Source organism: Ictidomys tridecemlineatus (genome assembly GCF_052094955.1).
Source record: "Ictidomys tridecemlineatus isolate mIctTri1 chromosome 12 unlocalized genomic scaffold, mIctTri1.hap1 SUPER_12_unloc_5, whole genome shotgun sequence".
In the NCBI taxonomy this organism is placed as follows: Eukaryota; Metazoa; Chordata; class Mammalia; order Rodentia; family Sciuridae; genus Ictidomys; species Ictidomys tridecemlineatus.
In genome coordinates, this window is record NW_027520963.1 from 846,765 (window position 1) to 870,088 (window position 23,324).

Genomic DNA, 23,324 nt, shown 5'->3' on the forward strand with positions numbered 1-23,324 from the left:
GAATTTTTGTCTTTTTGAACTCCTTCCTACATAAAAATGTCCTTCCTCCATAAAAATGGTGTTCAAAGTATACTTTATGATCTCATTGGCACAAATATTAATATAACACCAGTATAGATTCAATGTCATATTTTTGGTATTATTTATTTTTCTGACTTTGAAAGAAATAAAAACATTTCTTTTCTGGGCTCCTGTCAGTCCTGTGGGTCAAGGCAGAGTGCTCCAGGGACGAATCATCCCTGATGATAATGCCACAAACAACTGAAGGAATGCCTTCAGAACCAGCTTAGGTGCTAAGGTAAATGAATAAGAACTTAGTTCACAGAGACAGGAGCTCAAAGATAAGCACATAAAAAAGAATATGCAAATATGCCATTCTAAGGGGGGAACTTGAGAGCCCACGTAATCAATGTAGAAATTAGAAACAGCAAGGAAGAGAATGGTCATCACTAAAAAAAATGCTGGCAGCATTAACACATGGGTGACGATCACATTGAACTCAGAAAACAAGGACTAAGGCTAAGGAATCAGTCTAAATAGCCTCAGTGCTATTGCTGATCCACAATGAAGTGGCGCTCCCACAGGTCAGAGCTGTGCTCTTCTGCATGAGCCATGCATGGCCTATGTCTCCCTAAAAGAGCAAAGGGCAGCCCCGGGAGGAATGCTGTTTCCCAGTTACTGTCAGACCACTAGATGGTAGTGTACAGCCCTGGAGAGTCCTCATCTCCAATTGGTATAAGCCAATGGTGATCACTGTATATCTGGGTCCACGAAGGAAACAGACCTCAGGGGAATCTCAAGACAGGAGGCACTGCTATTTGGGAATTATGTGTATAGAGTGGGAGCTGGCAATGCAGCACCTGGTGCCTAACTAGTACGGTAGCATTTCCATAGGGCGGACAACCAGGTAGTGCTTGGCCCAGGCACATGCCTTCCCATACAAAATCCCCATCCAAGCCTCTTTCCTAATTTCTATCCCTTACCCAGCCTCTGTAGAAAGAGGTAAACAGGCAGAATTCTCATCCAACAGATAAAATTACCATCTCTATGAGAGCATAACTGTACATGTGTGATAAAGAGACTTGGGAGCAAGTTCTCTGGTTCCTGCTAGAGTGGGGTGAAAGGTGCCAAGCATACCTTACTTCTCTGATCAACGATAAAATTGAACAAGATGCTAAAGCAACTCTTCTTCAGGCACCGGGCAGCAGACAATAGAGGAATGTGATCCTAGAAAGAAAGAAAAAAAAAACACTCAATATAAGTCTTCCATCCACCCCATGTTCCTGCTTAGGGTCGTTTTCCAAAATGCAGCTCTAGGAGTTCAGCCCAGGGCATAGTGCTCTATTTGAAAGGAGGAAGCAGATATGACAGATGGAACTGACCGAGAAATATCCCCAGAAAACTGCATTTTAATTCACCTTGAATCTTGGCCAAATTCTAAAATCCTGGTAGAGAATAGCTACCGGGGATGAGGACAGCATTGTGAGCTGGCCAGAGATCCCAGAGATCACACATTTTGGGAGAGTTTGATATTCTGACCATTTAGAAGGAAGAGATCTTGCTAATCATCCTGGGCATTTAATTTAGATCCCCCCCAAAAGGCCATGATTTTAAGAGTAAGGTTTTCTCCAACTAGAGACTAAGAAAAATTCCAGACCTGCCCTGAAGTCTACAGTGAGATCCAGTCTACACACCAGTAAATTAATAAAGCCCACTACTCTCTAAAAGAAGACAACGAAATCTGGACTCCCCTGACGAGTGCTCTGGCTTGAGTAGGTGTCCACTCCAAAGGCCCACAAGTTGAGGCTTGGTCCTCTGGGCCCACTGTTGGAAGCAGCACTGTATGGGCATGGTCACAACTGGGCCACCTTCTTTCAGAGCATGGGGCCCTAGGCCACAGCAGCCACTGGACAGGAAGCCGGAGAGTAGCCAGCAGGAGGGGAGTGGCAGTGGCACCAGGGTCCCAGGCTCTGGTCTCCCTGCTCCCACACCTCCTCGAGGTCTGGAGAGTGTGCCTTTGATGACACAAGGCCAGACTTCCCAACAGTCTGGATTCTCAAGTGGCTTATTTAATTTGCACAATCATTCTTAGCAGTTACAGCTACACGAACTTGTAGATAACATTAAGAAAAAAATGTTTTTTCTATGTGGTGACTGCCTTTTTAAATGATGATAATTGCCTTTTTAAAACAAGTTAATATTCTCATAATACTCTTTCTCTTTTGTTGGTTGGTCAAGCCAGACTATTTCAGTCATGCTTTTAAATAAAGAATCAAATCTTGGTTTCCATTCTTGGGCTCATATTTCTTTCTGTTTCCATTTTTTTTACTCTCTTTTTTTTTTTACTGGTACAATTATTATTATTTTTTTGCAAGGGCTGACTGATTTGTTGATTTTCTAACCATTTTAATTACTTGGTTAGGTGTTCCATGTAGGATTGTATTTTTCTTTTTCTTTATTAATGCTACCTATTTTAGCCTTTCCTGCATGCTCTCTGGTTGCTAGTTTTATTTCTGGTCTATCTATCATCGCCGGAGAGTTTGATGCCTTGTTCCTTTAATTTGTGATGATGAAGTTATTTAACAACGCATTTTCTTTGTTTGCAGGTTCATTTGTGTGTGTGTGGCAGAACTTGATACTGCACTCTGACCACATCTGCAAAAGACGAGGAAACCACCAAAAGCAATGCCCAGCTTCCACCTCCAGGAGCTCATGGTAGGACTCCCAGTGAGAGGCAGGGAGTCCTCAGCCCATCCGCATGAGACCCTGGGGTGTAACTCAAGAAGGCATCCTGTGTTTACTGCAGAACTCTTCACCACAGCCAAGATGTGGAATCAACCTAGGCGCTCACTGGCAGATGGACAAGTCAGGAAAGCATGTTGTACATACACAATATTAGCCACAAAAAGAAAGTCCTCTCATTTGCAGCAGAGTGGACAAACTGGAGGACATTAGGTGACATAAGTAAAGTATGCAATACACATACCGCACATCTCCTTCACATATGGAAGCTGAAACATTGGTCTTGGAGAAGAGAAGAGTGGGAGAGTGGTCACCAGAGCCTGGGTGAGAAGGGGATGGAGACAGGGGGCTGATGGCCACGGGGTTCTTCTGGAATACGCACGGGTAGGAGGAATAATTCCAGTGTTTGCAGCACAGTGGGGTAACTATGGTTGGCAACAACAAACCGAATATTTCAAAACAGCTAGTGACCCAGGAATCACACTGTTATGTATTTTCCCAAGCGAACAAAAATATACTCTCATAAAACTTTGTGTGTGTGAATATTTTAGTCATAGATTTTTTGCAGTAGAAAAAAAATGGAAATAACCTAAGTGACCATAAACTAGTAAATGGATAAATTAATATGGTCTATACACTCAGTGGAATACTACTTGCCAATAAGAGAGGACAAACTACAGGTGAAGATAACATCAAAAAATCGCAAAAGCATGTTAATTGACAAAAGAGTTTACATTGTAAGTTAACATTTGTATGAAAATCTAGCAGTTCAATTAGTGGTTGCCTGAGGTAAAGAACGAGGAAAGAGAACTGAACCTACATTGTAAAAATGTTACGCGATGATGAAGATATTTTATATAATTTTTTCCTACAAATCCTTCCTATGTTTATTTTAAAACATCAAGTCATATACTTTCAATGTATGAATTTTACTACTCCAATTCAAATATACCATAATGAAATTCAGAGTATGTAGTCAAGCTATCATCCAGCATTGTCTTTTGCTTATCTAACAAATGTTGACTGTTATAAATTGAATTCACCCTCTGACACTGTTTTCTTTCCTAGACTCTCAGATGCAAATACATTCTTAAATAGCTAAAACTCAAGAATTGCCAATCATATTAATCCACTCTCTTGGCAATGTGACAAATTTCTCTCTGGCTTTGTTTTGTTCCCTTTTTGTGGTACTGGAGTCCAGTGGCATTCTCCTACCAAGCTGCATCTTTAGGGCTTTTTCAGTTTTTAAATTTTGGGATAGGATTGTGCTAATTTTCTCAGGCTGCCTGTGAGTTTCTAGGATTACAGGTGCGTACCCCCACACCTGCTGCAAAGTGACTGAGCTAAATATGTGCATGAGTCTGGGGGGGAAAAACAGCTAGTAAAGGAGAGTTTGAATGGTCCTAGGAAAAGTAAATGTCTGAGGTAATAGATACGCCAAGTACCCTGATCTGTTCTGTGCATATTTGTATGCATGTATTGAAGTACCCCATAAATATGTACAATGATTATGTATCAAATAAAAATGTATTTAACTTTTTTTAAGTACCTCTTCATACAAAGTCCTGAGGAAACCTCAATATTCTTGAACTCTGGCAACTGTGAATTATAGAATAGGCCCTCTCACAGGGCCAGGAAAGTTCTCAGCCCTCAGCGCACATCAGAATGACCTTGTGACTTTTTAAAGTTCACCACCTGGGTGCCCCCAGTGAGCACAGGGATCCAGGGCCAGGTTTTCAGATGGCTCTTCCCAGCAGCAAGGGTGGGGGCCAACAAGTCAGGCATGAAAAATGTTGACTTAGAAGGTACAGTTGCTGGGGAAAGGGATCCTTCCTGATGCTGAGGGCCATGAGAGAGGCAGGGCCGGCACCAGTGGAGAATAAACAGTGGGGAAAGATGTCTGTGGAGGCCCTTCTGAAGGGACAGACAGCATGAGGAGGGCACTGGGCAAGGGCTAGGGTCCATCAGCCCCTCTGCCAGCTCTACTTGTGTCCTGTACGTCTTTCCCAACCTGAGACAAATTGGCAAGGACAGTAGCTTTACACCCATGATTGTTTTGAAAAAGGTACTGCTTTTTATAAATGTAAGATTATATTCTCATTCATTCTGTTTTTTTCTTTCCCTTGGGAGCTCCTGTGCCTTGAGGGTTAGTTCTCCTCCACAAGCCTTCCAGGATGTCAGGGTGGTTGTGAAACTGCCCTGTTGCCTGCATTGTGGAAATGAAGTCACCTGCTTCCAGCTACCTCTTTCCCCGATTCTGTAGGTCAATTTGCAGTCATCTTCGTTCTGCTGTTAATGACTTTTGCTTTCTATATGAGGTTCTAATTATATCACGTCCAAGAAGCCAATTCTGTAAGCTTTTAGGTAGAAGAGGCACAATGTCCTGAGCTCACCGTGTGATCCTGGACAAGGTCCCGGCTGCCCGGGCCTCTTGCTCTTCCTCAGGTAATGAGGTGGGGCATGACTTCGAGCCAAGCAGGCAGGTAGGAGGTGAAAAGGAGCCAGCTAAGTTTTCCTGCTGTGATTGCCTTCTTCATTTTTTTTTCTTTTGCAGGCCTTGGGGTGGAATCCAGGGCCCCAAGCATGGTAGGCAAGTGCTCTGCTGCTGAGCTCCACCCCAGCATGTCTTCAATTTTAAGCCATCTGGAAAGCCCATAATAGCAAACTTTCCTCGTTTCCTGCTTCCCTGCTTGCTTGATTTCCCCTTCTCGCCTTTCTCTTTTTATTCTCTTCCCATCCTTCTTTCTGTCACTGTCTTTCCCCCCTCTCTTCCTTTTACATTTGGCTTGAAACTCAGAACTGAGGAGGCTCAATAAGGCGGCTTGTTCATGATGCTGTCTGATCCAAATTGAAATCTTTCAATTTTTTCTTGATATTTGATCACAGGTCTGGATTCACAAATATTAGCAGAAAAAAAAAAAAGAATTCAGCATTTTTCTTTCCAATCTGAGCCCATTGATTCCAATCAGAGAGATTCCAGCAGTAAGGGCTTTATCAATAATGACAGCTTGAGCCCTTAATGATCAGCCCCGACTGGACATTCTTACAGCCATCCAGACCTGCCCGGCCCATGTCCGTGGTGCTGTCACCTCCAGAAGCTGCTCCCTGCTCACGACCTTGAGTGCACTCTCATCTGGTGATTCTAGTTGCTGAGCCTTGCTTCCTCTTCTTGCTAGCTCAATAAAAACCCACCATTAGCCAGTCCAGTGCCGGGGCTCTCCATTGGTGTTCGCACCACATGGCCATCACTCTAGCCCTGGAGACAAAGATTTCTACTGTTTAGGACCAAGAGAAAGGCACTAGCTCAACTGTCTGCTTCAAGAGAATGAAGACAAGCCACAGATTGAGAAAACTTTGCAAAAGACATTTTAATAAAGGATTGCTACTCAGAATATACAGAGAATTCTTAAAATGAACTTGGTAAGAAAACAAACCTTTTGGTGCAGCCTGTGGGTCAAAGGCCTGATCAGATAACTCACTAAAAATGGCAAACAAGCATATTAAAAGATGCTCCACATCAGATGTCATCAGAGAATTACAAATTAAAACAATAAAGAGACATCACTGCGCACCTATTAGAATGGTCAAAACCCAGAACGCTGACAGTACAAAGTACTGATGGAGCTGTGGAGCAGCCAGAACTCTCTTGTATTAATTCCTGGGGCAAACTGCAAACTAGTAGACAGGCGGTTGGGCAGTTTCTTACAAAACTAAACATATTCTTACTGTACAATCCAGCAATTGCACTCTTTGGTATTGACCTAGAGGGGTTAAAAATGTGTATCTACATAAAAACCTGCAAATGATGTTCGCAACTTTATTCATAATTGCCAAAACTTGAAAGCTAACAAGATGTCCTCAGGATAAATAAACTGTGGTTCATCTAGACAATAAAATATTCCTTAGTACTAAAAAGAGGCCACAAAAAGAGGTGGATGAAGTTTAAGTGCACATTGTTAAGTGAATGAAGCAAATCTTAAGACTATATACTGCATTTCAACTAAAAGGCAAAACTGTGGAGACAGTTTAAAAAAAAAAAGTTCCAATGGTTGCCAGAGGGAAAGGGGAGAGCCCTCTGGAGGAACAGACAGGGTAAAGAGGGCACAGAGGATTTTGAGGGCAGTGGAAACCACTCTTCTGTGATACTATAATGGTGATGCCTGCCATCCTGGGTCTACCCAAGCCCTCAGAGTGCCCACCGTCATGGACCGTAATGCGAACCATGAACTTTGGGTGGTAAAGGTGCGTCGCTGTAGGTTCATCAATCCTAACACACGTAACCTCCTGTGGGGGAGTTGGTGGGGCAGGGATCCTGTGGGAAGTCTGTACTCTTTGCTCAAATTTGCTGAATGTAAAACTGCTCTGGAAAAGAAAATCCATGTTGAAGGGGAAAAAAGAAATGTCTACAAATCACCTTTTACTCCTTGTCACTAAGATGGGCCTACCTTGGAGCAAGGACTCACCTGGAGGAGGAGGCTTCGCGGGGGGGAAGCAAGCGAGACAGCCAGGCATTTTCTAGTATGCGTGTCACTGGAGAAGTTGGGTCACCTGCACCCTACAACAAGCATCGTTGGCCGTCCCTCAACCAACCTGAGGCGGTGGCCACGGTGCTCCTCGAAATCTTCAAGCTCAACCCACAGCTACTCAAATCCACCAATGGGACAAGGAAGATGGTCAGCTCTGCGCTCTTCCTGGGTATGACGAGACCTCGCAGGGCATGTTGGCTGGCTTGGATCACGCCAGCACCCTTGGCCCTCACTTGGGTGTTACAGTCCGTGATGACTGTCTTCAGGTGAACTGCTGCTGTCTCTGGGTTGAGCTCTTCTCTTTGTATGACACCCCCACCACACCAGCCACTGCTCCCATTGGTCCAATGTGACTCTGGTTCGACCAATCAGAGCCCTGTATTCCCCTCCCACAGCGATTGGCTTCAGGAACTAGACCACCAGAAACCACACCCCTAAACTCTTCTGTCATTTGAGCCTATAAATTCCCTCCGGCCTGAGCGGTTTGGGGTTGGATTTGCGGTGCAGATTCACCCACAGGAAGCCTAGCACCTGCCAGGGTGTGCCCATGGAAGGCAGCTGGCAAGACGCAGGAGCCTGTCCCTTGGCCTCGGGGTGTAGGCAGCTGCTTCTCCTGGAAGCTTCTGGAAGAGAGGTAGCTAAGAGGCCAGGTAGAGTGGGATGCCTGAAGGCAGGACAGGTCCATGAGGGGCCACCAGAGTGAGCCTCCCAAAGCTCCAGATCCGCCTCCGCAGATCAGGCCTCCACCCTGACTCCCCTCTGCACCTTTTCTGTACCATCTTTTCCTCCAAAGTAATAAAAACAGTTCTGTGTTCCTTCCCGTGTGTCGCTTTTCAAACCCAGCCAGCTCTTTCTCATAATACCCAGCACTTTGCAGTCTGCTTTCTCCTTCTCCCTTCACAGCCCACTAGAGCAAAAGTCAGCCCGCCCACCCCCAAATTAGCGCTTTCCTACTACCCCGGGATTTCTGGAACCCTCGCCCTGAGAGTCAGGCTGTCGCTGACCACCCTCAGCTGAGGCCACGTTTCCCACACGCTTGGCAGTCCTCAGCTCTGGTGGTGCACTAAATCACTCACAAATATTGGACCAAATACTAGTTCTGGACCCCATCCACAATTAGGATTGAGTTGCTCAGGCACCAGGATTTCATAAATTCCCCAGGTGACCCAAACGTGCAGCTCCGCAGTGTGAGTGTTTAGTTTCTGGGGCTCTGTCATCATGGCTCCTTGCACCTGCATGAAGAATTTAGTGAAAAGTCCAGACAAAAAGTCTCAAAGAACGTTTAAGACTAAAATCTTCCAGTGGATTCCACTGTACATGGAATGTTCTAGAAGGCTCTGCATGTCTTGAACGTCTCTCCTATTGTAGCCTAGGGGCTCCCTCCCATCCCCCCTGCTCCTGGGGACCTCCTATCTGGGGCCTGATTCCCACTCCTGGTCAGTTCTGGGATTAAACACCCTTCTCAGGAGGCCTTCAGTGACACCTGGCTGAAGTGTTTCCTCAGCAGTTGCTCCAGTGAATTATTTTGCTTAATTGTGCTTCATGCTTTATTTTCATAACATTTAGCACTAGGTAAGGAAGTTATCTTGCCTTTTTCTGTGTGTAGGTACTTATTTTTCATATCACTTCCCACCCACCCACCCCCAGAATTTCACTTGTATCCCCAGCATAGGGGATCCGGAAGTAGAACCTGTGTTCACTAAGTGAATAGAAAAGACCAGAAGATCTATTTCTCATCTAGAAAAATAAGAGACCCAGAATAGCTAAAGCAATCTTTAGGAAGAAGAGTGAAGTAGGTGGCATCACTATACCAGACCTTAAACTATGCTATAGAGCAATAGCAACAAAAACAAAATGGTATTGGCACCAAAACAGACTGGTAAAACAATGGTACAGAATAGAGGACACAGAAACAAGCTACACATAACTACAGTTATCTTATATTAGACAAAGGGGCCAAAAACATGCTTTGGAGAAAAGATAGCCTCTTCAACAAATAGTGCTGGGAGAACTGGAAATCCATATGCAACAAAATGAAATTAAACCCCTATCTCTCACCATGCACAAAACTCAACTCAAAATGGATCAAGGACCTAGGAATTAAACTAGAGACACTGTGCCTTTTAGAATAAAAAGTAGGCCCAAATCTCCATCATGTCTGATTAGGCCCCAACTTCCTTAATAAGACTTCTATAGCACAAGAATTAAAATCCAGAATCAATAAATGTGATGGATTCAAACTAAAAAGCTTCTTCAAAGAAACAATCAGTGAAGTGATGGTATAGTGATGCCACCTAGATTTGGGGAGCAAATTTTTCCCACATGCACATCAGATAAAGCACTAATCTCTAGGATATATTAAGAACTCAAAAATATTAACACCAAAAAAACAAATAACCCAATCAATAAATGGGCCAAGAAATTGAACTGACTCTTCTTAGAAGATGATATACAATTAATCAACAAATATATGAAAAAATGTTCAACATCTCTAGCAATTAGAGAAATGCAAATCACAACTACTCTAAGAGTTCATCTCACTCCAGTCAGAATGGCAGCTATTATGAAGATATAACAATAAGTGTTGGCAAGGATGTGAGGAAAAAAGTACACTCATACATTGCTGGTGGGACTTGCAAATTGGTGCAGCCAAAATGGAAAGCAGCATGGAGATTCTTTGGAAAACTTGGAATGGAACCACTATTTGACCCAGCTATCCCTCTCCTCGGTCTATACCCAAAGGACTTAAAAACAGCATACTACAGGGACACAGCTATATCAACGTTTATAGCAGCACAATTTACAATAGCTAAACTGTAGGACCAACATAGATGTCCTTCAATTGATGAACAGTTAAAGAAACTGTGATACATACACACACACACACACACACACACACACACACACACACATACTATTCAGCATTAAAAGAGAATAAAATCATGGCATTTGCAGGTAAATGGATGGAGTTGAGAATATAATGGTAAGTAAAGTTAGCCAGTCCCCAAAAAACAAATGCTGAATGTTTTCTCTGACATAAGGATTTCTCTGATATAAGGATGCTGATTTATAATGGGGTTGGGTGAGTAGCTTGGGAGGATTAGACAAACTATAGGTAGGGAAAAGGGAGGGAGGGAGGGACAGGGAAATGAAATAGGAAAGATGGTAGAATGAGATGGACATCATTATCCTAACTACATGTATGAAGTCATGAATGGTGTGACTCTAATTTGTGTGCAACCAGAGGTATGAAAAATTGTGCTGTATATGTGTAATATGAATTGTAATGCATTCTGCTGTCATATATAACAAATTAGAATAAAATAATAATAATAATAATAATAATAATAATAATAATAATAAAAAGAACAGAAGATGCCAAGTTTCACCGGAAGGTGGCAGCATGTGCACAGTCAAAAGAGAGTTCCTCTGTCTGGGTCCCCACCAAAGAACATGCAGAGGAACTGTCAGCCTGGAGGCATTTCCGGCTTCTCATCCTTCCATATCTACCTAAAGAATCTAAATGCAATGAAGTCCCCCTTCACACCACTGGAAAGGAGGGTAAGCTTTTAAATTGTCCCTACTGGGCCCAGGTGTTGCCTCTTTATAACAGACTCATCAGTAATCTCCCTAAATATTGGACATCATTTAAAAAACAGTTGCAAAACATTTTTTTTAATTCCAAATGTTTGAGAAGTGAAGGGTATAGAAGACTTTTAAAGATGAGCTTAGATACTCTTGTTTTGAGAGGAAGTCAGCTAAGGCTGGGAGTCAAGACCTCATTTACAGATATTTTTTGATTAGCTACAATACTGTATGCCTAACCATGTTGCTAAGCCTAACGGGGTTTTTTAAAACAACTTTCACACAACTTGCCATAAATGGGTACTAATAGTAATAAATTGTAAGTGTAGAGTCCTTTCATAGATTTTTCCTGGGGGATGAGAAAAATGAATATTCATAACCTGCAGAAGTAATGTGCTGAAATTTGGTATTTGCATGTTAAAAAAAAATAAGGTGGCAGGGAGCTGGGACATATTTCAGTGGTAGAGTGTTTATCTAGAATGCACGAGGCCCTGGTTCCATCCCCAGCAATAATAATAATAATAATAATAATAATAATAATAATAATAATACAGTGCCTTGTGGATCGGGGAAAGGTACACAACTTGGGGAAGACCTGAGTTTGAGTGCAGCATAGAGACCTAGCCACTTAACCCCTGAGTCCCTTGTTTGGGTGCCCAACTGACCCCAAGCAGACCTTATTTTCACAGTATTTAATACTATCTGCTCCATGTAAGTTTGCAGAACAAGCTTGAATGATAACATTAATGCTATCAGTGTGGTGGGGAGGACTGAATGAGATAATAAACACAGGCAGGCATTTTCTTCATAAAATGCTGCGAGATGGTGTGTATTGTTATAGGCTAGTTGTGTTAGTCAGCCAGAAGGGAGCCTGGAGCAGGAAGGGAGGGTCACTGTCCACTGAGACCCTGGCAAGGCTCCTTAGAGGTGAGAAGGGTTTGAAGCTCTGAAGCATCTTTCTCCATCACTACCAGCCAGGCTGAGTCCGGTGGACGTGTACCAGGCAGCAGGGGCCACTGTGCCCTCCGTCATCTGAGGGGGACTTGAGCCCTAATCTGGCCCTGATTCTGTGCTCCAGAGCATGGAAACACATCCCTCTGGGCTAGGTCCTCTCTGCACAGCCAGGAGTGGTTTTCCAGCCAGTTGGGCCTCATCCTGCATCTGCAGGACCCCTCCCATCCCCACCTCACACATATTAGCATCCTCAGAAAAAAGAGTCTCAATCCATTCAGAATCATGTTATTGCCACTATGATTATTATAGTTATGACTATGACAGTCATTGGGAGGAAGATCACCCAAATGCATGAAGGCAGAGGAAGCGAGGCCTCTGTGTCTCTGGGCCAAGCTAGACAGCCAGCAAATAGAGGCATCAGCGTGCCTTCTGCCAGGCTCCCCCAGGTATGTGGGGAAGCAGCATGTGTCCAGGGTGTGGGGCAGCTGTACTGCAGTGGGAGGAAGTCCTCTCTGTCTCCTCCACTGGAGACATGTGCAATGACCTTCCTTATTGTCCCTGGTACGCCCCACATCCTCCTCACCCGCTCTGTGAGAGCCCCAGGCCAGCCCCTCATCACCTGTTGCCTGTATCTTTACCCCCTCATTGCCCTCTTCTGGGTTCCCCCAGCCCCTCTAGTCCAGCCCTGTGAGGACCCTCTCTAGCACCAGGTGTCCAGTCATTTCCCTGTTCAAAATCAGCAGGAGCTTCTCCTTGCTCAGAGAAGATATGACAAAGTCTTCCCCGTGGCTTGAAAAACCTTCAAAGACAGGTGCCATCATCTGAATGTGCACCCCCAAATTTACATGTTGATATCCTAACCCCCAAGGCCTTGAAAGATGGCACCTCTGGGGAGGTGATTAGGTCCTGAGGGTAGAGGCTCTGTGATTGGCATGAGTGCCCCATAAAGAGGCCCCACAGGACCCTCGCCCTTCCATCACTCGAGGACACAGCAAGAAGGTGTTATCCAGAAAGTAGTTCCTTCCAAAGCCTCTAGAACAGTGAGAAATAACCATGCTGTTTATAAGCTGCCCTGTATATTAAAGTTAAAGTGTCCCAAGCAGACTAAGACACTGGCCACCCCCTCCTCAAATGCAACCCCAGAAAGACAGATGCCCCACCTGAACAGGCCCAGCCTCTTCACATCCCCACTCCTGCTCTGGAACCAGGTTATTCCCACAGTGCGATCTTCTAGAAGTACCTCATCACCCTGCCAATAGCCTCTCAAGGTCTTTCAAAGCCCACCTTCTCCAAATATTTGCCAGTGTTGGATTATTTCCTCCTTGGCCTCTCCTGCCTGTCTGTATTCAAGATGCAAGCCCTCAGCTCTGGGCCACTAAGCTCACACTGCTGGTTCCCTGAGCCTGCAGTCCCTGGAGTTCTGGGTCTGAGTTGTGGTCCCCTTCAGTACTAAGCACCAGCAATGGTTGGAGCTGTACACATTTCTGGTGAGTTGAAAGTGGATTTCTCCACTTGCTTTGATTTGTTCTCACAGTGGCCCTGGCTGGAATGAGCACGGTGCTGTAAAGGGACATAAGAGGCCTAGCGACTTGGCCTGAGTCATGCACCAAGGTGACATAAGCATGCACAGAGCCTTGTGCAGTCCAGAAGAAGCAAGGTGGGCCCACCAAGATGGCATTCTCTGTGAGCACGGTCCTGTAACACGGTAAGAATCCAGATCTTGTATCTGGATCCCGGTTTCATGATTTCCCTTCCACCTGTACAGTCCTGGGGACATTTCTTCACCTCTCTGAATGTCAGTCCCCTTATTTATAAAATAAATGTCATCATAGCTCCCTCATAAGAGTGCTGGGGCCTATCGTCGTGTGGAAGAGCAGCATTGATTCAGGCACACACCGCCACAGAGGTAAAGCTTTGTGAGATAAGATCAGCACCAAAACCACTCAAAAACAACAGGTTCAGGCTTCTCTTTGTGCCTGGGAATAGTGGTGGGGTCCAAAGTACCATCCCAGGAATGGGGAGGAGGAGGAGAGGCTAGAAAAACATCCCCTGGTCGTCTGAGTACATTCCCAAGATACCAGGCCACCATCAGCAATTCCCAGGCCACGGTTGCTGTCCTTGCCTCCCCCAGGCCCTGGGAAAGTGCACAAATTGAGCTCATTCCACAAGCTGCTGTCTCCTGTTCTCAGGCCCAGTCATGACCCTCCGTGCTATTTGATACGCAGAGAGCCAGGTATGGGCCTAAGTTGGACGCGATCCTGTGGCCGTTCCCGGGCTTGCCTGGAAAGAGTTGGAGTTGGCAACTGGAAGAGATGTCTCTGTGCTTCTCCAGATACGTTAACTGAAAGGGAATCCAGTTTCCCAGGTAGCAGCAAGGAGGCTGAGGAAGAGTTTCAACCTGGAGTCAGCCTGCAGGATCCAAATTTCTGCCCATCCCCACCGAATTTCATGGCTCAATGAAGAGTACCGACAGCGGACACTCCGCCAAGGCAATCAGCAGTCAGCATCTTGAACAGCTGAAATTTCCACCGCCATTCTCCGACAGATCTCAACAACAAAACAGGTGTGTGGCACTCAGCCCATCCCCCATACATCGGGAACTCGCATAAAATCTCTCCTAGGCCTGCCGGGGGAGGGAGAATCAGAGTGAGCCTGCATAAAGACTAGGGGGGAACTAGAGGCACCTGACCTGCAACCCCCCCTACCCATCTGCAGCCAAAACGAAACCTGTCTAGCTAGAGCTGGGGGAGGGGCAAGCAGGAAAAATCCAATGGACAGAGTGCCTGGGATCCCAATTGCCAACTGTGGGACCCCGGAGATCCAGGCCCACTGATTCGTGCGGCCTGCCCTGCGGCTACAGAAGGCGTGGCGCCCCAGGGAAGCCATTAATTAGCAAGCAGGGAGAGGCTCGGCTGAGACCAGGTGGAATCCCGCCAGCCAAGCCCACACTGACCCCCGGGCTGAGTTCGGGAGTTTAGACGGGGAAGGAAGCGGTACAGTCCCATCCCCCACAGCGGACACTCCGCCAAGGCAATCAGCAGTCAGCATCTTGAACAGCTGAAATTTCCACCGCCATTCTCCGACAGATCTCAACAACAAAACAGGTGTGTGGCACTCAGCCCATCCCCCATACATTGGGAACTCGCATAAAATCTCTCCTAGGCCTGCCGGGGGAGGGAGAATCAGAGTGAGCCTGCATAAAGACTAGGGGGGAACTAGAGGCACCTGACCTGCAACCCCCCCTACCCATCTGCAGCCAAAACGAAACCTGTCTAGCTAGAGCTGGGGGAGGGGCAAGCAGGAAAAATCCAAAGGACAGAGTGCCTGGGATCCCAATTGCCAACTGTGGGACCCCGGAGATCCAGGCCCACTGATTCGTGCGGCCTGCCCTGCGGCTACAGAAGGCGTGGCGCCCCAGGGAAGCCATTAATTAGCAAGCAGGGAGAGGCTCGGCTGAGACCAGGTGGAATCCCGCCAGCCAAGCCCACACTGACCCCCGGGCTGAGTTCGGGAGTTTAGACGGGGAAGGAAGCGGTACAGTCCCATCCCCCACAGCGGACACTCCGCCAAGGCAATCAGCAGTCAGCATCTTGAACAGCTGAAATTTCCACCGCCATTCTCCGACAGATCTCAACAACAAAACAGGTGTGTGGCACTCAGCCCATCCCCCATACATTGGGAACTCGCATAAAATCTCTCCTAGGCCTGCCGGGGGAGGGAGAATCAGAGTGAGCCTGCATAAAGACTAGGGGGGAACTAGAGGCACCTGACCTGCAACCCCCCCTACCCATCTGCAGCCAAAACGAAACCTGTCTAGCTAGAGCTGGGGGAGGGGCAAGCAGGAAAAATCCAAAGGACAGAGTGCCTGGGATCCCAATCGCCAACTGTGGGACCCCGGAGATCCAGGCCCACTGATTCGTGCGGCCTGCCCTGCGGCTACAGAAGGCGTGGCGCCCCAGGGAAGCCATTAATTAGCAAGCAGGGAGAGGCTCGGCTGAGACCAGGTGGAATCCCGCCAGCCAAGCCCACACTGACCCCCGGGCTGAGTTCGGGAGTTTAGACGGGGAAGGAAGCGGTACAGTCCCATCCCCCACAGCGGACACTCCGCCAAGGCAATCAGCAGTCAGCATCTTGAACAGCTGAAATTTCCACCGCCATTCTCCGACAGATCTCAACAACAAAACAGGTGTGTGGCACTCAGCCCATCCCCCATACATTGGGAACTCGCATAAAATCTCTCCTAGGCTTGCCGGGGAGGGAGAATCAGAGTGAGCCTGCATAAAGACTAGGGGGGGAACTAGAGGCACCTGACCTGCAACCCCCCCTACACATCTGCAGCCAAAAGGAAACCTGTCTAGCTAGAGCTGGGGGAGGGGCAAGCACGAAAAATCCAAAGGACAGAGTGCCTGGGATCCCAATTGCCAACTGTGGGACCCCGGAGATCCAGGCCGACTGATTCGTGCGGCCTGCCCTGCAGCTACAGAAGGCTAGCAGGAGAAACCAGGAGGCTAGAGGCAAGGCCCTCGAGACTGGGCAGCTGGAAATTGCAGGCCCGCCGGCGACAGTTCACCCACTGCCCGCATAGGTGGGCGGTAGGAGAACACCCGGCCGCAGGTGACCGATCACCCGCCTGCGGCCTGTGATACTGGGCGGCTGGAGACCGCCTGCCTGCCGCGACTGGGAGCTGAAATCAAACAGAGACAGTTCAGTCATACCACCTCCTCAGGACACCCCGGCAAGGAACTGGGGCCAGTCATAGCGAAGTAGTGTCGTCACTGGAGCTCGGACGTCGGATCTGCCTTCACAGTGGAACCCACGTCAGCAGGCATAGTTTAACAACACTAAGGAGAGGCATCAGAGTAATACAGAACCGAAACAAATCTATAGAAGAGAACAGAAACACGACAATCAAATAGAGCTGGAAAGCAACGGGGACAACATGAGAAAACAAGGGAAAAAAGGAGTACAAACAATGCAAGACAACTTAATTCTACAAGAGGACATAGAAACATCAGAAGCAGGGATAGGGAAAGAACTCAAGGCATACCTAACTCAAATGGAAAGGAATATTAGAGAAGACATGAGACAGCAAGTCCAAGCAATAAAAATATATTTTGAAAATGAGTTAAACAAACAAATTCAAATGGCAAAGAACGAGCTCTACCAGGAGATAGAGATCTTAAAAAAGAATCAAAATATAATCCTAGAATTGCAGGAAACTATAAACCAAATTAAAAACTCAAACGAGAATATTACAAATAGACTTGATCAAGTAGAAGTCAGAACATCAGATAATGAAGACAAGGTTTATCAACTTGAAAAGAGTATAGTCAACACAGAAAAGATGCTTAAATCCCATGAGCAATCTATTCAAGAGATATGGGATGCCATTAAAAAACCAAACTTGAGAGTCATCGGGATAGAAGAAGGCACAGAGATTCAAACCAAAGGAATGGACAGCATATTAAATGAAATAATTGTAGAAAACTTCCCAGAGATGAAAGATGGAATGGATTGCCAAATCCTGGAAGCCTACAGGACCCCAAACATTCAAAACTATAATAGACCAACTCCAAGACACATAATTATGAAGATAGCCAACATACAGGACAAGGAGAGAATATTAAAAGCTACCAGAGAAAAGAGACAGATTACATTCAGGGGTAAACCAATTAGGTTAACGACTGATTTCTCAGCACAGACTTTGAAAGCGAGAAGATCCTGGAACAATGTATTTCAAACGCTGAAAAATAATGGATTTCAACCAAGAATACTGTATCCAGCAAAATTGAGCTTTAGATTTGACAACGAAATTAAAATCTTTCACGATAAACAAAAGCTAAAAGAATTTGCAGCAAGAAAACCAGCACTGCAAAGCATTCTGAGCAATATACTACAAGAAGAGGAATTGAAAAATAGTGCCCAAAACTAACAACAAGAGGTATCTCAGTAAAGGAGGAAGAAAATAACCAAAAAAGTAAAACTAGCCAAACTAAAATAAATAAATAAAGAAGCATGACTGGAAGTAAAAATAATATCTCAATTGTAACTTTAAATGTTAATGGCCTAAACTCACCAATCAAGAGACATAGGCTAGCAACCTGGATCAAAAAAACAAATCCAACAATATGCTGCCTTCAGGAGACTCATATGATAGGAAAAGACATACACAGGCTGAAGGTAAAAGGTTGGGAAAAATCATACCACTCACATGGCCCTCGGAAGCAAGCAGGAGTGGCCATACTCATATCAAATAAAATCAACTTCAAACCTAAGTTAATTAAGAAGGATAAGGAAGGACACTATATACTGTTAAAAGGGACCATCCACCAACAAGACATAACAATTATCAATTTGTATGCACCAAACAATGGAGCTGCAATCTACATAAAACAAACGCTCCTCAAGTTCAAGAGTCAAATAGACCATAACACAATAATTACGGGTGACTTCAACACACCGCTCTCGCCATTAGACAGATCCTCTAGACAAAAACTGAATAAAGAAACTATAGAACTCAACAGCACAATCAATAACCTAGACCTAACTGACATATATAGAATATACCAACCATCATCAAGTGGATACACGTTCTTCTCAGCAGCACATGGATCCTACTCAAAAATAGACCATATATTATGCCATAAGGCAAATCTTAGTAAATATAAAAGTGTGGAGATAATACCATGCACCATATCTGACCATAATGGAATGAAATTGGAAATCAATGATAAAAAAAGGAAGGAAAAATCCTACACCACATGGAAAATGAACAATATGTTATTGAATGATCAATGGGTTACAGAAGACATAAAGGAAGAGATAAAAAAATTCTTAGAGTCAAATGATAATACAGACACAACATACCGGAATCTATGGGACACAATGAAAGCAGTTTTAAGAGGGAAATTCATATCCTGGAGTTCTTTCATCAAAAAAAGAAAAAACCAACAAATAAATGAACTCACACTACACCTCAAAAACCTAGAAAAGGAAGAACAAAACAACAGCAATTATAGTAGAAGACAAGAAATAATTAAAATTAGAGCAGAAATAAACGAAATTGAAACAAAAAAAACCATTGAAAAAATTGATAAAACTAAAAGTTGGTTCTTTGAAAAAATAAATAAGATAGACAAGCCCTTAGCTATGCTAACAAAAAGAAGAAGAGAGAGAACTCAAATTACTAATATACGGGATGAAAAAGGCAATATCACAACAGACACTACAGAAATACAGGAGATAATTAGAAACTATTTTGAAACCCTATATTCTAATAAAATAGAAGATAGCGAAGATATCGATAAATTTCTTAAGGCATATGATTTGCCCAGATTGAGACAAGAAGACACACACAATTTGAACAGACCAATAACAAAGGAAGAAATAGAAGAAGCCATCAAAAGACTACCAACCAAGAAAAGCCCTGGACCTGATGGGTATACAGCGGAGTTCTACAAAACCTTCAAAGAAGAACTAATACCAATACTTTTCAAACTATTTCAAGAAATAGAAAAAGAAGGAGCTCTTCCAAATTCATTCTATGAGGCCAACATCACCCTGATCCCAAAACCAGACAAAGACACTTCAAAGAAAGAAAACTACAGACCAATATCTCTAATGAACTTGGATGCAAAAATTCTCAATAAAATTCTGGCGAATCGAATACAAAAACATATCAGGAAACTTGTGCACCATGATCAAGTAGGATTCATCCCTGGGATGCAAGGCTGGTTCAATATACGGAAATCAATACATGCTATTCACCACATCAATAGGCTTAAAGACCAGAACCATATGATCATCTCGATAGATGCAGAAAAAGCATTTGACAAAATACAACATCCCTTTATGTTCAAAACATTAGAAAAACTAGGGATATCAGGAACTTACCTCAACATTGTAAAAGCTATATATGCTAAACCTCAGGCTAGCATCATCCTAAATGGAGAAAAACTGAAGGCATTCCCTCTAAAATCTGGAACAAGACAGGGATGTCCTCTATCACCACTTCTATTCAATTTAGTTCTCGAAGTACTAGCCAGAGCAATTAGACAGACAAAAGAAATTAAAGGCATAAAAATAGGAAAAGAAGAAATTAAATTATCGCTATTTGCAGATGACATGATAATTTACTTAACAGACCCAAAAGGATCTACAAAGAAGCTGCTAGAGTTAATAAATGAATTCAGCAAAGTGGCAGGATATAAAATCAACACGCACAAATCAAAGGCATTCCTGTATATCAGCAACAAAACCTCTGAAATGGAAATAAGGAAAACCACTCCATTCACAATATCCTCAAAGAAAATAAGATACTTGGGAATCAACCTAACAAAAGAGGTGAAAGATTTATACAATGAAAACTACAGAACCTTAAAGAGAGAGATAGAAGAAGATCTCAGAAGATGGAAAAATGTACCCTGTTCATGGATAGGCAGAACTAACATCATCAAAATGGCGATACTACCCAAAGTTCTCTACAGGTTTAATGCGATGCCAATCAGAATCCCAAAGACATTTCTTGTAGAAATAGATAAAGCAATCATGAAATTCATATGGAAAAACAAAAGACCCAGAATAGCAAAAGCAATTCTAAGCAGGAAGTGTGAATCTGGAGGTATAGCGATACCAGAGCTCAAACTGTACTATAAAGCAATAGTAACAAAAACAGCATGGTACTGGTACCAAAACAGGCAGGTGGACCAATGGTACAGAATAGAGGACACAGAGACTAATCCACAAAGTTACAACTATCTTATATTTGATAAAGGGGCTAAAAACATGCAATGGAGGAAGGATAGCATCTTCAATAAATGGTGTTGGGAAAATTGGAAATCCATATGCAACAAAATGAAATTGAATCCCTTTCTCTCGCCAGCCACAAAAGTTAACTCAAAATGGATCAAGGAGCTAGATATAAAAACAGAGACACTGCGTCTGATAGAAGGAAAAGTTGGCTATGATCTACATATTGTGGGGTCGGGCTCCAAATTCCTTAATAGAACGCCCGTAGCCCAAGAGTTAATAACAAGAATAAACAAATGGGACCTACTTAAACTAAAAAGTTTTTTCTCAGCAAGAGAAACAGTAAAAGAGGTAAATAGAGAGCCTACATCCTGGGAACAAATTTTTACCCCTCACACCTCAGATAGAGCCCTAATATCCAGAATGTACAAAGAACTCAAAAAATTAAACAATAAGATAACAAATAATCCAATCAACAAATGGGCCAAGGACCTGAACAGACACTTCTCAGAGGAGGACATACAATCAATCCACAAGCACATGAGAAAATGCTCACCATCTCTAGCAATCAGAGAAATGCAAATCAAAACCACCCTAAGATACCATTTCACTCCTGTAAGATTGGCAGCCATTATGAAGTCAAACAACAATAAGTGTTGGCGAGGATGTGGGGAAAAGGGCACACTTGTTCACTGCTGGTGGGACTGCAAAATGGTGAGGCCAATTTGGAAAGCAGTATGGAGATTCCTGGGAAAGCTGGGAATGGATCCACCATTTGACCCAGCTATTGCCCTTCTTGGACTATTCCCTGAGGACCTTAAAAGAGCACACTATACGGATACGGCCACATCAATGATTATAGCAGCACAATTCACAATAGCTAGACTGTGGAACCAACCTAGATGCCCTTCAATAGACGAGTGGATAAAAAAATTGTGGCAGCTATACACAATGGAGTATTATGCAGCACTAAGAAACGACAAAATCATAGAATTTGCAGGGAAATGGATGGCATTAGAGCAGATTATGCTAAGTGAAGCTAGCCAAGCCCTAAAAAACAAATGCCAAATGTCTTCTTTGATATAAAGAGAGCCACTAAGAATAGAACAGGAAGGAAGAGCATGAGGAAAAGACTACCAGTAAACTAAGACGAATGGGGGGAGAGAAAGGAAGAGAGAAGGGAAAACATATGGAAATGGTAGGAGACCTTCAGTGATACACAAAATTATAAGAGGTTATGAGGGGAAAGGGGGTGGGGGGAAAAAAGGGGAGAGAACTGAACAACAGCAGAGGAGGTAGAGAGGGAAGATGGGAGGGGAGGGGAGGGGAGGGGGGATAGTAGGGGATAGGAAAGGTAGCAGAATACAACAGTCACTAATATGCCATTATGTAAAAACGTGAGTATGTAACAGAAGTGAGTCTGTATTATGTATTTGGGGAGTTCAAATCTCAATTGAGTCGAATGTATGAAAGATGATATGTCTTGAGCTCTGTAATGTTTTGAACAATCAATAAAAAAAAAAAAAAAAAAAATGAAGAGTACCGCTCACATGGGCACCATAGAATTCGAGGAGGATTAATGGCTACTTCCAGAAGAGCTTGCCCAGCACCACACACGGCAGATTCCCACTTGGCTGAGGGGGTTGTTGGTGGTGATGGCAGTGTGGACGGTAGTTGATGCTGACACAGGCCCAATGGATATTTCTACCCCCACTTCACAGTTCAAGATGCGAAGTGCCTTGCTCAAGGTCACGGCATGGGTCCATGGCAGACCTAATTCCGGTTTCACTCTGTTTCAGGTGCCCTAAGAAGGAGGAGCTGGGCCCAGAATGGCAGTCTTCCCAGAGAATCAGTGACTCAGGAAGATCCAAACCCAAACCAAGCTGAGCTGAACAGCCAGGTGAAACACCCAGGGACTCCAGACCCTTTCTCGGAACCAGGAGGTAATGGCATCAACTGTTAGGAAGGTTGCTCTGCTGCCCAGACACGCCAGCCCAGCAGAGCTCACCACCAGCCCCGCCCCGTGCCTGACATTTAACTGGCTGCAAGCAGCGGGCGGGAGGGGTCTCCTAGAGGAGCCCCACCCACACCAGTGACTCCCAGCAGCAAAGGCAGGAGGCTCAGCCTTGCCTGGGCCACAGAACATGCCACCTGTCTAGGCCCCGTGGGCCATTGTTCTACTCCAGGGGGAGCCCACTCAAAAGCAGCATTTACCACCCACCAACTCAGGCCAGAGGTCAGGAACTGGGTCAGTGTTAGGACTAAAAGGAGGAGTGACCCCAAGAGTAACAAATGGCCTGGGGATTTACAGGCTAGGGCACCAACTGCGCTGTGGTTATTGTCCTCTGGTTGCTGGGAGCTCACCTTTGACTTGTCTTTGCAGAGGTCCAGGCACCTATACCATGGCATGGCAGGTGCTCCATAGACACCTGTTGGAAGAACAAACAGGAGTCATTATCATTGAAGGGAGCTTGTGGTGCCCTCTGGCAGCACTCTGTCTGGTCCTCCCAGCAGCTCTGAGGGTTGACCTCTGTGGGCCTTCCTGTCCACCCATCCACATGAGGCTCCTCCAGACCTCTCAACCATAAGCATCAGCACTGAGGTTTCTGAGCACAGACCCCACAAAAGACCCCTGATGCTGCCCTGGAAGGTGGGCAGCTGCCTGCATGCTCTGAGATAGGGGCCAACTCTCTGCTTCTTTCTCCCCGTTCTCCTGCACTGGCTTTGGGGAGCCGGCCATTTGGGCTCCTCCTGGGCTGCTCCCCCGGC

At 44.8% G+C, this 23,324-nt stretch overlaps 1 long non-coding RNA gene across 3 annotated transcripts in view; it reads right to left on the bottom strand.

Annotated features, from left to right (window-relative positions):
- Positions 1-23,079, bottom strand: part of LOC144372342 (uncharacterized) — a 69,751-nt gene extending 46,672 nt beyond the window's left edge. For all 3 annotated transcript variants that reach the window (XR_013432357.1, XR_013432359.1, XR_013432358.1), the window contains exons 1-2: positions 22,920-23,079; positions 1,138-1,227 (exon numbers count right to left, since the gene is read on the bottom strand). This is a non-coding gene — a long non-coding RNA (uncharacterized LOC144372342). The remainder of the gene's footprint in view (positions 1-1,137; positions 1,228-22,919) is intronic.
- Between the last annotated feature and the right edge of the window lie 245 nt (positions 23,080-23,324).